Source organism: Sus scrofa, chromosome 15, assembly GCF_054392235.1.
Source record: "Sus scrofa isolate SSC_HxYL_T2T_F1_AM1 chromosome 15, Sscrofa_HxYL_maternal_Yorkshire_Landrace_v2.0, whole genome shotgun sequence".
Lineage (NCBI taxonomy): Eukaryota > Metazoa > Chordata > Mammalia > Artiodactyla > Suidae > Sus > Sus scrofa.
Window position 1 is genome coordinate 136,319,349 of NC_139397.1, and position 12,320 is coordinate 136,331,668.

At 48.2% G+C, this 12,320-nt stretch overlaps 1 long non-coding RNA gene across 5 annotated transcripts in view; it reads left to right on the forward strand.

The window, feature by feature from the left end:
- LOC110256949 (uncharacterized) overlaps positions 1 to 12,320 on the forward strand; it is an 879,371-nt gene that overhangs the window by 166,382 nt on the left and 700,669 nt on the right. Inside the window, exon 1 of one of the 5 annotated variants that reach the window (XR_014830184.1) lies at positions 6,257 to 7,167. The exons of the other annotated variants lie outside the window; for them this stretch is intronic. This is a non-coding gene — a long non-coding RNA (uncharacterized LOC110256949). Of the gene's footprint in view, positions 1 to 6,256; positions 7,168 to 12,320 lie in introns of those variants that run through there. 5 annotated transcript variants of the gene reach the window in all.

The following is a 12,320-nucleotide window of genomic DNA, read 5'->3' on the forward strand; positions in this document are numbered from 1 at the left end:
TTCTCCTGTCTTCTAGTCCCGTCTTTCCCCCACCCACCTGGAATGCTTATGAAAAGTCTGGAGCTGGAGCAGCCATGTTGTCATCGTAAGGGGAAGAGCCACAGAACTGCAAAAAGTTCTCTCTGATGCACTTAGCCACCAAACTCAGGAAACTTCTACCTCTGGATTTCTTTCATGAGGGAAAATAAGCCCTATTCATCCACATCTCTGTGAAGTGGGCTTTTTATGTGCAGCCAATTTAATCCTGGGGAGATATAGTGCCTTAGGCTAAAGAGTTATCTGGAACTGGAAGGAAATGTGAGCCAGGGCAGGGAGAGAAACACAACACAGCAAAGAGCCCCGTCGTGTGTGTGTGTGTGTGTGTGTGTGTGTGTGTGTGTGTGTGTGTGTGTGTGTGTGTGTGTGAGAGAGAGTGTGTGGGGGGGGGGGAGTGAGCCTCTTCTTATATTCCTCCATGGCTTAGAGCTTTACCGGTGTTCTGGATAACTTGTCAGAGCTCTGTGCCCTTTTGGGGAATTGCATTTGTTGAACAATTTCCTCACTAATTTTTCATTTCTTGAGAGAAAAGGGAAGTTCTGACTGTGATAATGATATCTTAGAGCCTATTAGGAGAGAACTGTGTATTTTGGAGTGAATGGGGGAGGGGGAAAGATACATTGTGAATTGAAAATGCCATTTTATACACAATGAATCAGATCTTAGTGAGAACAAACATTCACACAAACCAGAGATGTAGCTGGACAGGATGATCTCTTTTCCTGACATACTTTTAAAAAGTCTGTTTCATAATGTTGGAGTTATTACATCCCACTGCAGTCTGAAGATTGGGATCCACCATGGCCTCGTGAAATACTCCTGTGTAGATAAGGGGTCAGAGTGCCGGTGAGGGGGGCCATGTGTACTACTGCATGGTTGGGAGCTCTGTGCTTGCCCCTGACTTTGGGGGGCCCCTCTCTGGAATCCTCTCATGGCCTCGGGCCCAGACTTAGAGAAACACAGCTAGTGTGAGTGGGCCCCTGGGATGCAGAGGGCACAGCCTCCTCATGAAGAGAGTAAGGAACACCGCTCTGGACAGAATGCCCCTCCTTAGACAGCAAATAGGAGGCAGGACAGTCTAATGATTAAGAACCTGGTCTTGATTTATCTGAAAGATCTGGGTTCTGCCCTATTTCTGCCATATGTCTGCTGGCCGACCTCGGATAAGTTACTTAGCCTCTCTGAGCCTTGGTTTCCCCATCTGTACACTTCATTATTCATGCGTTATTACTGCATGATAAATAAAATCTCATTGGTAGTCAACAGGAAGCATTTCTTTCTGTCTTACATAAGGCTGTTAACCTGGGACAGGGCTTGCTCAGATTGCTGAGGAGAAAGCCTCGGACCCAGATGTGAGACCCCCCCACGTGGGTTATTCTGGGGCCCAGATGGGGAACGGGGACCGTCAGAAGCCTGCGGTTCTTATGGGAGAGTTCCAAAGCTTCCAGATTGGTGAGCAGGCATGCGTGATCTTCCTTAGGCTTACAACTCAGGCACTGTCACTTCTGTGGTCATTTGGTTGGTAAGTCACATGGCTGGATCCACATCTCTGGAGTGGGAAGTTTATTCCTGCTGTAAAGGGAGGTGGGGAGTGAATATTTATTGAATACTATGCTAGTTACAACCCCCAGCTTAAGCAGATGTTTGGAGACTTAGTGAGATGGTGGTGAGTGTCAGGTTATCAGAGGGAGGAAAGCACAAGGCCAAGTTGATAAAGCAAGAGACATTTATTAAGGCATCTGAAGTGTATGGGCTGAGTTCAAGATGGCACCAGCACTGACTGATAGGAGATGTTGGGCTTATAAAGGATCTGTGGCAGGAGTTTATGGTGGGAACTTGTGGCAGGAACAATGAAGAAGGAGGGGAAGGTTAGGGGAGGGGTGGGGTGGGGGGTTGAGTCCCATGGCAGTTAATGTAGGTGGTGAATCTATGCAGGCAGCTGTTTTCCGCAGGCCAGTGTTTCTTGCAGCCCAACTTGAGCATCCGGGAGAGGGTGCTTGTGCTGGGATGTACCCATGTCTTCAGCAGGTCTCCAAGGTCAGTAGCCACATTTGAGGGGTGCAGGGTCTGTCACCATCCTTCTGTCAGTGAGAAGCATTTGGCAGGGAGCTACGTACACAGCAAGTACTCATTAAATGTTAATGTCTCTCTCTGTTGCTGCCATTGTTACCACTATGTCTGGTAACTGCTCCTGTCCCCAGTGTGGAGAGATGGGGGCTCTGGAGAGGAATGCGTGGTTGAAGACCTTCCAGGCATGAGAATCAAAGCATCATTTCCTCTCTCCACCAAGCAGAGTTCTCCCCGTTGACCTCAGACAGGCCCTTGGAAGCTTTTGAAAACTCGAAGTTGTTGAGCACTTAACTTTTGAATCCCTTGTTGCATTTAAAGCGTGTTCATGCCCATTCTCATTTGAGCCTCTCAGTTATCCTGAGAGGTAGACTGAGAAGCCATTGCCCCTGTCATTTGAGGGAGAAGAGTGCAGGTTGGGTTGAACCCAAAGTCCCCTTGGGCTTTAGACTAGAGATTGGATAACAAAGCACCGTTTTCATGACAAGAGTACTAGTCAAGGTGTATAGGAATCAACCATAAAGATTCAGAACTTCAGCATTTATTTCTTCATTCATTCATTCATCAAGTAAACATTCACGGAGCTCTCATTATGTGCTCTACAAGCACTGTGGTGTGTCTTAGATACATCTTGTAAGGAGTGGAGGGCTCAGCAGACTCTGGTAGTTCCAGACCCATCTGGGGTTCAGAGATTGGCAGGGGACTGGGGGAGAGACTTAGAGCCATGAAGCCTGAGCTTGCTCCTCACTCCTGCATCATTCATCAATGTGTGTCCTTCGTGCGCCATATACAATCTTCTTCCCCCTCCACATCTCCTTAAAGCATGCTCTACCTCCAACTAAACCACTTCTTCAGGACATGTTGGTGCAGTTCAGGGTCCCAGAGGGGTCCCAGACATCTCCTGTTCCTCAGGACCACACAGTGGCCTGCTTGGAGATGCAAAGAGCCTGTCACTCTAATAAGCACCTGGGACAACAGGGAGCAAGGTCTGATGCCTAGAGTTGGGGATTGAGAGTCTGGGTTGCCACCCTGATTCTGGGGCCAACTGGGAGCTTGGGAGGCTATCTAACCGTACCCCTTCCCACTTCCTTTCCATTTTTCTGTCTCTGGAATGGGGTTTGTGGTACATGGGACAGCGATGGTCTTGATGAATTACTCTTTATTCTCAAACCTTAGTTAAATCTCACGGCAATTTAAGGGTCAATAAGGACTATTTGTCCGCATTTTGCCGATGAAAGAAACAGGCTCAGGGAGGGTAGGTGGCTCGTCCACTGTTCCGCTAGAATCCCAGCTGACCCCGCAGATCCTTTCTAGTCTTCAGATTCCACAGGGCATTTCAGTTCACAGACACACACCATGGGTGTTCCTCGCAGCGCCCCGAGCTTGCCAGCGCTCACTTGAGAGTGGTGTGAAGAGGCGTGAGGTGGAAGGGCAGACAAGGAGTGGGAATCTTTTCTTCTCTTTCCCAGGGAATCCTGATGGTCTAGCTCAACTTCTTTGGCCCTTTACCACCCCCACAACCCTGGATTTTGCTGGGGAAGGAAGATCCAGTTCAGGACCTGAGCCCACTGGAGCCATTCATGACCTGGGTGGAGTTGGATTCAATAGGCATGGCCGCTCTGTGCTGGGTGGGCACCCTTATATCTCTGCCAGTCCTGGCCCCTTGGCCTTTGGTTGCCTTTGTCCTTGGGCTGCTCTGGACCTGAGATCTCTTAGTTGCTTTGCCTCCCCACTACCCTCTCATTGATGGTCTTGACTTGAGAACCTCAGGACTTTTTGCAAATAATAAAGGTATCTGGGCCATCTGAACTGTGCCCTCTATGTCAAGCCGCTTTCTAGCTGCTGTTTGCTCAGAGTGAATTTAATCCCTCCTCCTGGATAGAGGTGGTGGTCTCTTCATTTTACAGGCCAGGACACCGTGAAGCTCAGAAAGGTTATTTTATCTTTCTCAGGATTACACAGCTGGTGAACAAAGCTTACTCTTTCCATTGCATAATTCTTGTCTTGTCAATAATAGCTGCTGATGTGGGTCAGGGATTTCTTATCCGTTAGTTGCATGATGGGTAGCTATCCTCATAAGTACTTTGCCTTTTATCCCCTTTATTTGCCAGATGACGGTATTGAGGCCCAGAGAGGTCAAGTCACTTGCTCTAGCCTACGCAGCAAGTAAGTTAGTTATGAGGTTCAAGTTTGAGGCTCCTCGTCTCCCACACTCTTTGATTTTCTTTCTTGCGGAAAGACCGATTGAACTTCCCCGTGATCTGGCGGGGCCCTTCTCAAACACCTGTGTGTGGCAGAGGCTAATTGAAGAACATCAAGAAAGAGGTGATGGGGAAAACACATCTCACGAAAGGGGGGCTGCCTGCGTGTGTGGTGTGTTGAGGGAGACAGATGGTGGGAAATGAAAGCCAATCCCCAGTCTTGGCTGTTGGTGGGCAGGTTGGAAGACCCTTACAACCTCTCTCTGAGCATCTCCTTTTTGGCACCGCCTCTTCTTTGAGCCTTTGACTTCCTGAGTCTCTGATCAGCTACCATCACTCTAAGGACTGGCTCTCCTCTGTCTCAGCCCCTCTGATCTCTGTCCCCAGCCCCAAACCTTGTGAGGTCCACCTTAGCAAGTAAGCCAGCGACACCCAATAAAAGAATAGCAACAGCACAGATGGCTTCTACCACCAGAAAGCGATTCAGAGTCTTGCTGGACCCCAGCCCAAGCCCAGAAGATGCAGCAAGAGGAGAACACGGGGAAAGGGTGTTGGCTCATGGCAACCTTCAGCATCTTGGCTGTGGTTTTTCTCCTGCCTTGGGGGAAAATGGCCTATTTTTTTCCTGGCTACTCCTCACCTCTCTCACACATAAACCCAGATGCTGAGGGCCAAAATCTATCAGAGCCAAACAAACCCCTTGCCCTTTGCTATGAGAACCACTGGACTCTGGGCATCTTCTAATCTGATTACATTTCCAGTCCAGACCAGCTTCATGTCTCACCTCCTAATTGATTTCCATGCTTCCACTCCTGCGATTTATTCTTTACTCAGCAGCTGCCCTGATCCTTCTAAATTGTGAGTCTGGTCATGTCACTCCTCTGCTCCAAGTCCCCTAATAGCTTCTCGTGTTCCTCCGAGAAAAGCCAATCCTCGATCACAGTAGCCTCTGTGACTGAGAGCAGGCGCCAGCATGCTCTCTCTGGAAAGGGCCAGATAGTAAATATTCTTGGCTTTCCTGGGCCACTGTCTCTGTGGCAGCCCCTCAACTCTTTCCCTAGCAGGAAAGGCAAAGGGACAATGTGTAAATGAATGGGCATGGCTCTGCCCCAACACAACTTTATTTACCAAAATGGGCAAGGAGGTTGGATATGGCCTGTGAGCTCTGGTCTGCTGAGCTCTGCTCCAGCTGGTTAGGCTTCTGGGACCTTTTGGTCCTTATTATCCCCTCCTTCAGCTCCACTGAGCTCTGCAAACACCCTAAGCCTTTGCTTGGGCCCTTACAGTGGCTGTTCTATCCAGAACATTCTTCCCCGATATGTGCGACTGTCTTGTTTTTTCACTTCCTTCAGGTTTCTGCCTAAACGTCATTACCAGGGAGCCCCTCCTGATCACTCCTCTGCAACAGCAACCCTTCTCATTTTCTGAGCACCCCATTCTCTTTCCTCTGCTTTATTTTCCTTGATAACCCTTGCCACCAGCTGGCATCTTTCTTTCTGTCTTTATTGAATGATTAAACCATTTCTTCAGCAGTTATTGCCTCCTGAATGCCAGGCAACCCTCTAGGTGCCGGAATTCCATCAAGAACAAAACACACAAAGGCCTTCCTATCACTGAACTCGAAGTCCCGCTGGGAAAGACAGACAATAAAAGTAGTAAAAATAAATATACATGTGGCAGGTAGAGATAAGTGCTATGGAGGAAATTAGGCTGGGCCAAGGGATGGGTTGTGGAGGCTTGCCTCTCTGCTTCTGTCTGTGTTTGCTGCCTGGCATCCTTTCTGAGGTTTCCCAAGTTACTGCTGCAGTGACCTGATCTCCCTTTGCTCTGCTGAAGAGCCTGTTGCCAAACTGGCGTGTCTGACAAAATCCTGGAGCCAATAGGGGGCGCCCCAGACTGTTGTAGAATCGGCTGTGCAGCGTGTGATCAAGACAGAGGCAGCTGAGCTTCTGTGCTGGATGGAAAGGGAGGTAAAGGCTGCAGCGGAAGGTCGGAGATGTTGGGAGTTGGGGGATGGAACAGGATCTGAACACAGTTGCTTGCACCACAAGTGTTTTTCATGGAGCGCTGCCTAAACTACGAGGCATTATGGAACAATGCACTTCTAAGTTGGATGCTTAATAAATCAGCCAGGCATGCATTATTATCCCGAAACAGAGCCCTTGTTGTGTCTTGATGCTCAATTATACAGCACGGAGTCTGGGTTGGGCTTTCTGTCATCTAGGCAGGAATGGCTTGGCTCTAATTGCTCTACACGGAGTCATTGGTGTCTTGGCCGCGTGACTCACTCTGATTGACGTTTAGATCAAAGGGACCTTGCCTAGACTCACGGGCTCAGAGAACTCTTGCCTTGAAAGACACCTTAGTGGTGATCCTTGCCCTGTCTGCTCGTGCTGTGGATGGGAAAATTGAGGCTCACAGAGAGGAAGTTACTTGCTCAAGATCCTCAGTCAAGTGCAAATGAGGCTTCAAGTCAGGCTACTGATTCTGAGTCAGATACTTGCTTTGCCACTCCAGACAGAGTCTCAGGACAGCCACTGCTGCCCTTCCCAAAGACTGCCTGTGTTTGCAGCAAATGCCATGGACTGACATCCTCCTTCCATCTGATTCTGAAGCTAAACGCCAACCAGAAGAAGCTGGGCCTCATTTACTTGAATAAAAATGGACAACCATTTAAAAAAGAACAGACGTCCATATTTTGTGGATCCTTAGGGACTCTGTGAACTCATGCTCCCAGATTAAAGGAAAGAGGAAAACCCTACCCTTCTTGCTGAACGATGCTGCCTGCTGGTTCCCAGCACCCCAGCAGTCTCTGCGATGGAGATAGTCTTGCATGACAGCTGGAGGGCATTATCACTTGAAGGTTTGCATTCTGGCTTTTATATTTGATTTACATAGATCTGCATACTGTATGCCGCTCTGGGCATTGTTTTCTGTTTCATTCCATCTTCATAGCATCCCTTCTCCAAGCTCAGTTGGTATTTTGGCTTCCTCATCTTTGCTGGATGAGATGAGGGCTTGGCTGAAGTTTGATCTGGAGAAACATCTGGAAGTTCCATCTCATGGGAGAGGCTCTGGGGCAGAGAGTGTTTGCTGAGTCAGTGATGTGTTGGAGTCCTTCAGCCATCAGTTCACTTACGGTTCCACTGTAAAGATCTGCTTACTGCAGTCCTCATCTCTCTGTCCTACCTAGGGCCATCTGTGTCAATGCCCAGAGGGTAGCCTGTGGGGTCAAAGTGACTCTGTGTGTCAGGGGCAAAGTGGAGACGCCGTGGAGAGATGACCATCTTTGGGCATCTAGAGTAGTCCTAGATAGGCAACAGTCCTAGGTGAGAAATGCACATTAAAACCACAATCAAAGTCTACTGTCCACCCACCAGGATGGCTGAACTTAACAAGACTGATAATGCCAAGAGTTGACAAGGTTGTGGGTTGAACAGAACTCTTGTGCATTGCTAATAGGAGTGAGAACTGGTACAATCACATCAAAAAATCATTTGGTGGGAGTTCCCGTTGTGACTTGGCAGGTTAAGGACCTGATGTTGTTTCTGTGAGGATGTGGGTTTGAACCCTAGCCTTGCTCAGTGGGTTAAGGATCTGGCATTGTCACAGGCTGTGGCGCAGTTCACAGATCTGGCATTGCCGTGGCTGTGGCAAAGGCTCCAGCTGCAGCTCCTATTCAACCCCTAGCCTGGGAACTTCCATATGCTGCAAGTGTTGCCCTAAAAAGAAAAAAAATCGCTTGGCAAACCTTCTAGAGGTAAATATATGTCTCTCCTGTGACCTAGCCATTCCACCCTCAGGTCTTTAACCAAGGGAACTCAGGGCACGTGCCCACCAAAGTTCGTGTACAAGAATGCCCTCAGCAGCTTCATTCAAATATTGGCAAATACCCAAATGGGTAAGTAAGTTGGATGTGTTCATACAGTGGAATAGTGCATGGCAGCCAAGAAGAATAGACTACTTATATGCAACAACATGGCTCAGTCTCACTAAGGTAATGTGCCGCCAAAGAAAACACACAGGAGTCTATGCTGTAGGATTCCATTCATGTGAAGTTCAAGAACAGCAGAGTTAGCCTCTGGTGATAGAAATCAGAATTCCGGTGACTTTTGGGAAGGGGAGATGGACGAGCAAAGGGCATGAGGAAGCCTTCTGGGGTGATGGGAATGTTACATGTGTGAAAATAATTCATTCCCTTATGGTTTGTGCACTTTACTGCGCGTTTATTATACCGCAGTGAAACTGAAGGAGGGGAAAAAAAGGGCTCAAAGCCTCCAGGGCCATTCGAGTAACATCCCAGGTCTCTGACTTCCAGGACTTGGCCTCTGTTTCTAGGCTCCTGACACCAGTTTGTTTAGAGGCTTTTGCTCCTCAGCCCGTCCTTCCTACACCCCAGGCAGACATTAGTAATCGATCACAGCACTTTTCTGATAAGCCTGGGTGAAAAAGCACTCCAAGGAAGCACAAGCGGCCTGGTGTATGCTCAGGTTTCTGGAGAGGAGCTGCTCTCTTCAGTCCTAGCCAGGGCAGCACCTCCTCCCAAACGAAAGGCTACCCCAGGCCTCTCTTACCAGCCCAGCTGTGGATAAGGGAGGTGGAAGTTCTAGATCTGGTTCTTAGAAGGAGATGCTGAAAGAAGGATTTGCCTGTAAGAGACTTTTAAAGGAAGTGCTCCCAGGTCGCAGAAGGATTTGCCTGTAAGAGACTTTTAAAGGAAGTGCTCCCAGGTCGCAGAAGGGGATGGAGGCAAGAAAGGGTGCAGTGTCCAGCAGAAGACCATGAGAGGTGGCTTCGCCCTTTGTGCTAGGGACGTTCTGGGGTGTAAGTTATCCTGGGAGTGGCCTACGGGAGCTGAGCTTTGCACACCTCACCTGCTGTTGGTCAAGGGCTTTCCAGGCACTCCCGGCTGTGTGTGCAGGGAGCACCCCCGAGGCCTGAGCATAGTCCTCTGAAGATGAACCTCAGGGAGGGGATGGGATGTGCTCAGACTGGGGCTCACAGAAGTCATAAAACACAAACACTATCATGCGAGGCAAGTCAGAAAGACCAAACCCGCCACAAAGGCGTTGTGCTGAGTATCGGGGTCTTTAATCTTTCCTCCCTGGGGAAGTGGGAGGAAGGTGTTTGAGTTCCCTGTGGTCAGTCCCATCCTGACCCCCACTGCAGTTGTCCCTGATGGGTGAATAAGGTCGGAAGGGGCAGGAACACTGCCTCTGGGTGCCACCGTTACAGGGCTCTCCTTGGGAGAGGCGGCTGGCTCCCAGCCCTTGTGCAAAATCCGCATGGATGGTGATCACTTCTCTTTACACAGCACCACGCAGTTTCAGCGCTTTCACGCGCAGGATTGTGTTTTCATGCTCTAACAGGTGGCGGGGGCTTTTATTTCCATCCGTCACGAAATCTAAAGGGTTGATGCTCTTTCCAGCATGTGTCTATGTGCTGCTTCTCCAATTAGTTTGTATTTCTGTCTAGAGCTGGCCCTGACTGTACATATCCACAGCTGAACCAGGGAGCTTTGTATTATTTCCCTACCTTTGAACGGTCCTCATCCTCCTCTAAGTAATAGAGGGATTTTTTTTTTCTTTTGTGCAAAAATGATTGGGACCCTGGACATCTGGCCCACGTGGTGGCTCAGCCCACCTGCTGGCTGTTAAAATTCTTTAACCTCTCTGGGCCTCAGTTTCCTCCTTTGTAGTATAAAGAGGTTGGCCTAGATTACAACTCCAGTCCCTGTTCTGAAATCGTGTGCACACATGGCTCCCGGTTATGGGAATTGTGCTTCTTTGTTCATTAGGAACAAAGAGCAGGGCTCAGATTTTAAAGGTTGCTACTATTTTTTTGGCTCCAATACCTTAATGTTTGGGTAACATTTTTCTTTAAGAGGAGGGAGCTGACTAGTGTAAGGGAACTTATTTTTCTTTTCTTTTTTCTTTCTTTCTTTTTCTTTTTTCTTTTCTTTTTTTTTTTTAAGACATTAAAGCCCCTGTCTTCAGGGAAGAAGAGGCTGTTGTATGTGTTTTGAATGTTTCAAATCAAAGCCTGCCAAGGAATGGAGAGCTATAGGTTTCAATAAGCACCTTCTTTCAGTAATTTGAAGAATTTCACTTATGAGGATAATGAAATCTTTAGAAACCCTAGGAGACATACCAGCGAAAAAGAAAAAAAAAAAAAAGAAAGAAAAACAGGATTCATCCGAGGAATTTTCCTAAACACTCTCTCTCCCTATCCCATTTGTCCGCCGGGAGGGTCTCCTCTGCAGATTCTGAGGTTTTCTACACCCTAATTGGATGGTTGGAAGCTTGAGACTTTGAGAGCTCGAGTCTCCTCCCGCTCCCCCACGCCTGCCCTGCCCCCCCACCCCACCCCGGGTCCACTGTTGGCCTCCTGGGCCTGAGCTGCCCTCGTGGGCTGCTGCGTCTGCTCGTGGCAAATGTTTCCACCAGAAGCCCAGGTCTTCCATAGCAAATGTTTATTGCTTTGCCTCTTGCATAGTGTTGCTTTCATAAAAACAGAGGGACAAATGCACTCTTTCTGTGACAAGATGTGTGGACTTCTTCTGCACATAGAATCTGTACCCACCCTGGGGTTTATGGGCCTCATTTGGGTCATAAGCGGCCTGAGGTCGGGTCTGTACAAGCAGACCCTGTCTATAGAGTGTGCCCGGCTCCTACTTGAGAGAGAAATGGGTACAGAGTGGACTTCTTCCCTTATATAGGGTTTCTTGAAATTTTGCCAAAATTCATTCCTAGCTATTTAAAGAAGTACATTTTTGAGAACTTAACTTCATGTAATTTTAGCTCCCCCCCCTCCAATGCATACATGTAGAAAAAGGCAACCTAAAATCCTTAATGACCCAGTTGAAAGGATGAGTTGATGTTTAATTAGAAGCAGTGGGCATGGATGGATTCTGTACATTTTCAAGGATCAAGTTACCTGGAAAGAAAGAAAAATTGTGGGATGGGTATAATGTAAACAGAAAGCAGAGTTGAAATGAGGACTTTAAGAAATTAAAATCAAAAGAAACTCTTCAAAAAGAGTGTCCATCTTGGGTATTAACCTCCAACGTTGAAATGAAAACAGTTTTGAAAAGCTTTAAAACAAAAGGCAACCCACATTTGGGCATCCTTCAGATCTTTTGGCCCCCAGCTTTCTGTGGGAAGCTGTGGTTTCCCATCGTTTGCTTGCTGGGTCTAGCATTTATTCCCCACCATGTGCACGTCGGGTTTCTGCCCAGCTCTCCAAAACCAGGCTGATTTGAAAGAGGAGGACATTTTGTGGCTCTTGTGCAGTGTGTGTGTGTGAATCCAGTGTCATGGTTGAAACAACACAGAGTAGAAGCCGGGAGACTTAGGTCCTGTTTCTGTGTCTCACTCACTGAGTAACTCGGGGGAAATTACTTTCTTTGAGACTCAGTTCTCTGGCTATAAAACCAGACCCTTTTTGGCGCCGTCCAACAGGACTTTCTGCGATAATGCAAATGTTCTCTATCCCACGCCATCCAATGTGGGAGCTGCCAGACACGTGCTGTGGAGCCCTAGAGATGGTGCTGGTGTGACTGAAGAAAACCCATTTCAATTTTATTTAATGTCAACTAATTTAAATTGCCACACCTAGCTAGGGGCTGACATATTGGATGGAGCAGTTTTAGATGGTCAGGGAAACCCCTTCTAGTTGTAAGAGTCTTCGATCCCACCCTTGGAGGCTCAGGCTGGCATCGCTCATCAATCACAAACAATCCTCCAACCGTTAGTTGGGGCTTTGCCTGATCCGGGCGCACTTTTAATTCCTCGGGAGACAAAGATGAGTAAGGCCTTGTACCTTAAGAACTCATGGTCTCCTGGGAAGAAATCATCAACTTCTAGAAACGGTAGGCTGTTAAGGCTCGGGACTCCTGGGAGAATGAAAAATGGAGCCAGCCTTCATCAGTATTTGTTACATGTGGGTCTTTCCCGTGGGCTGAGCAAGGAGTCACCGTCCGGCCATTTGTTCCGTCCAGATCCGGCCCACTTTTCC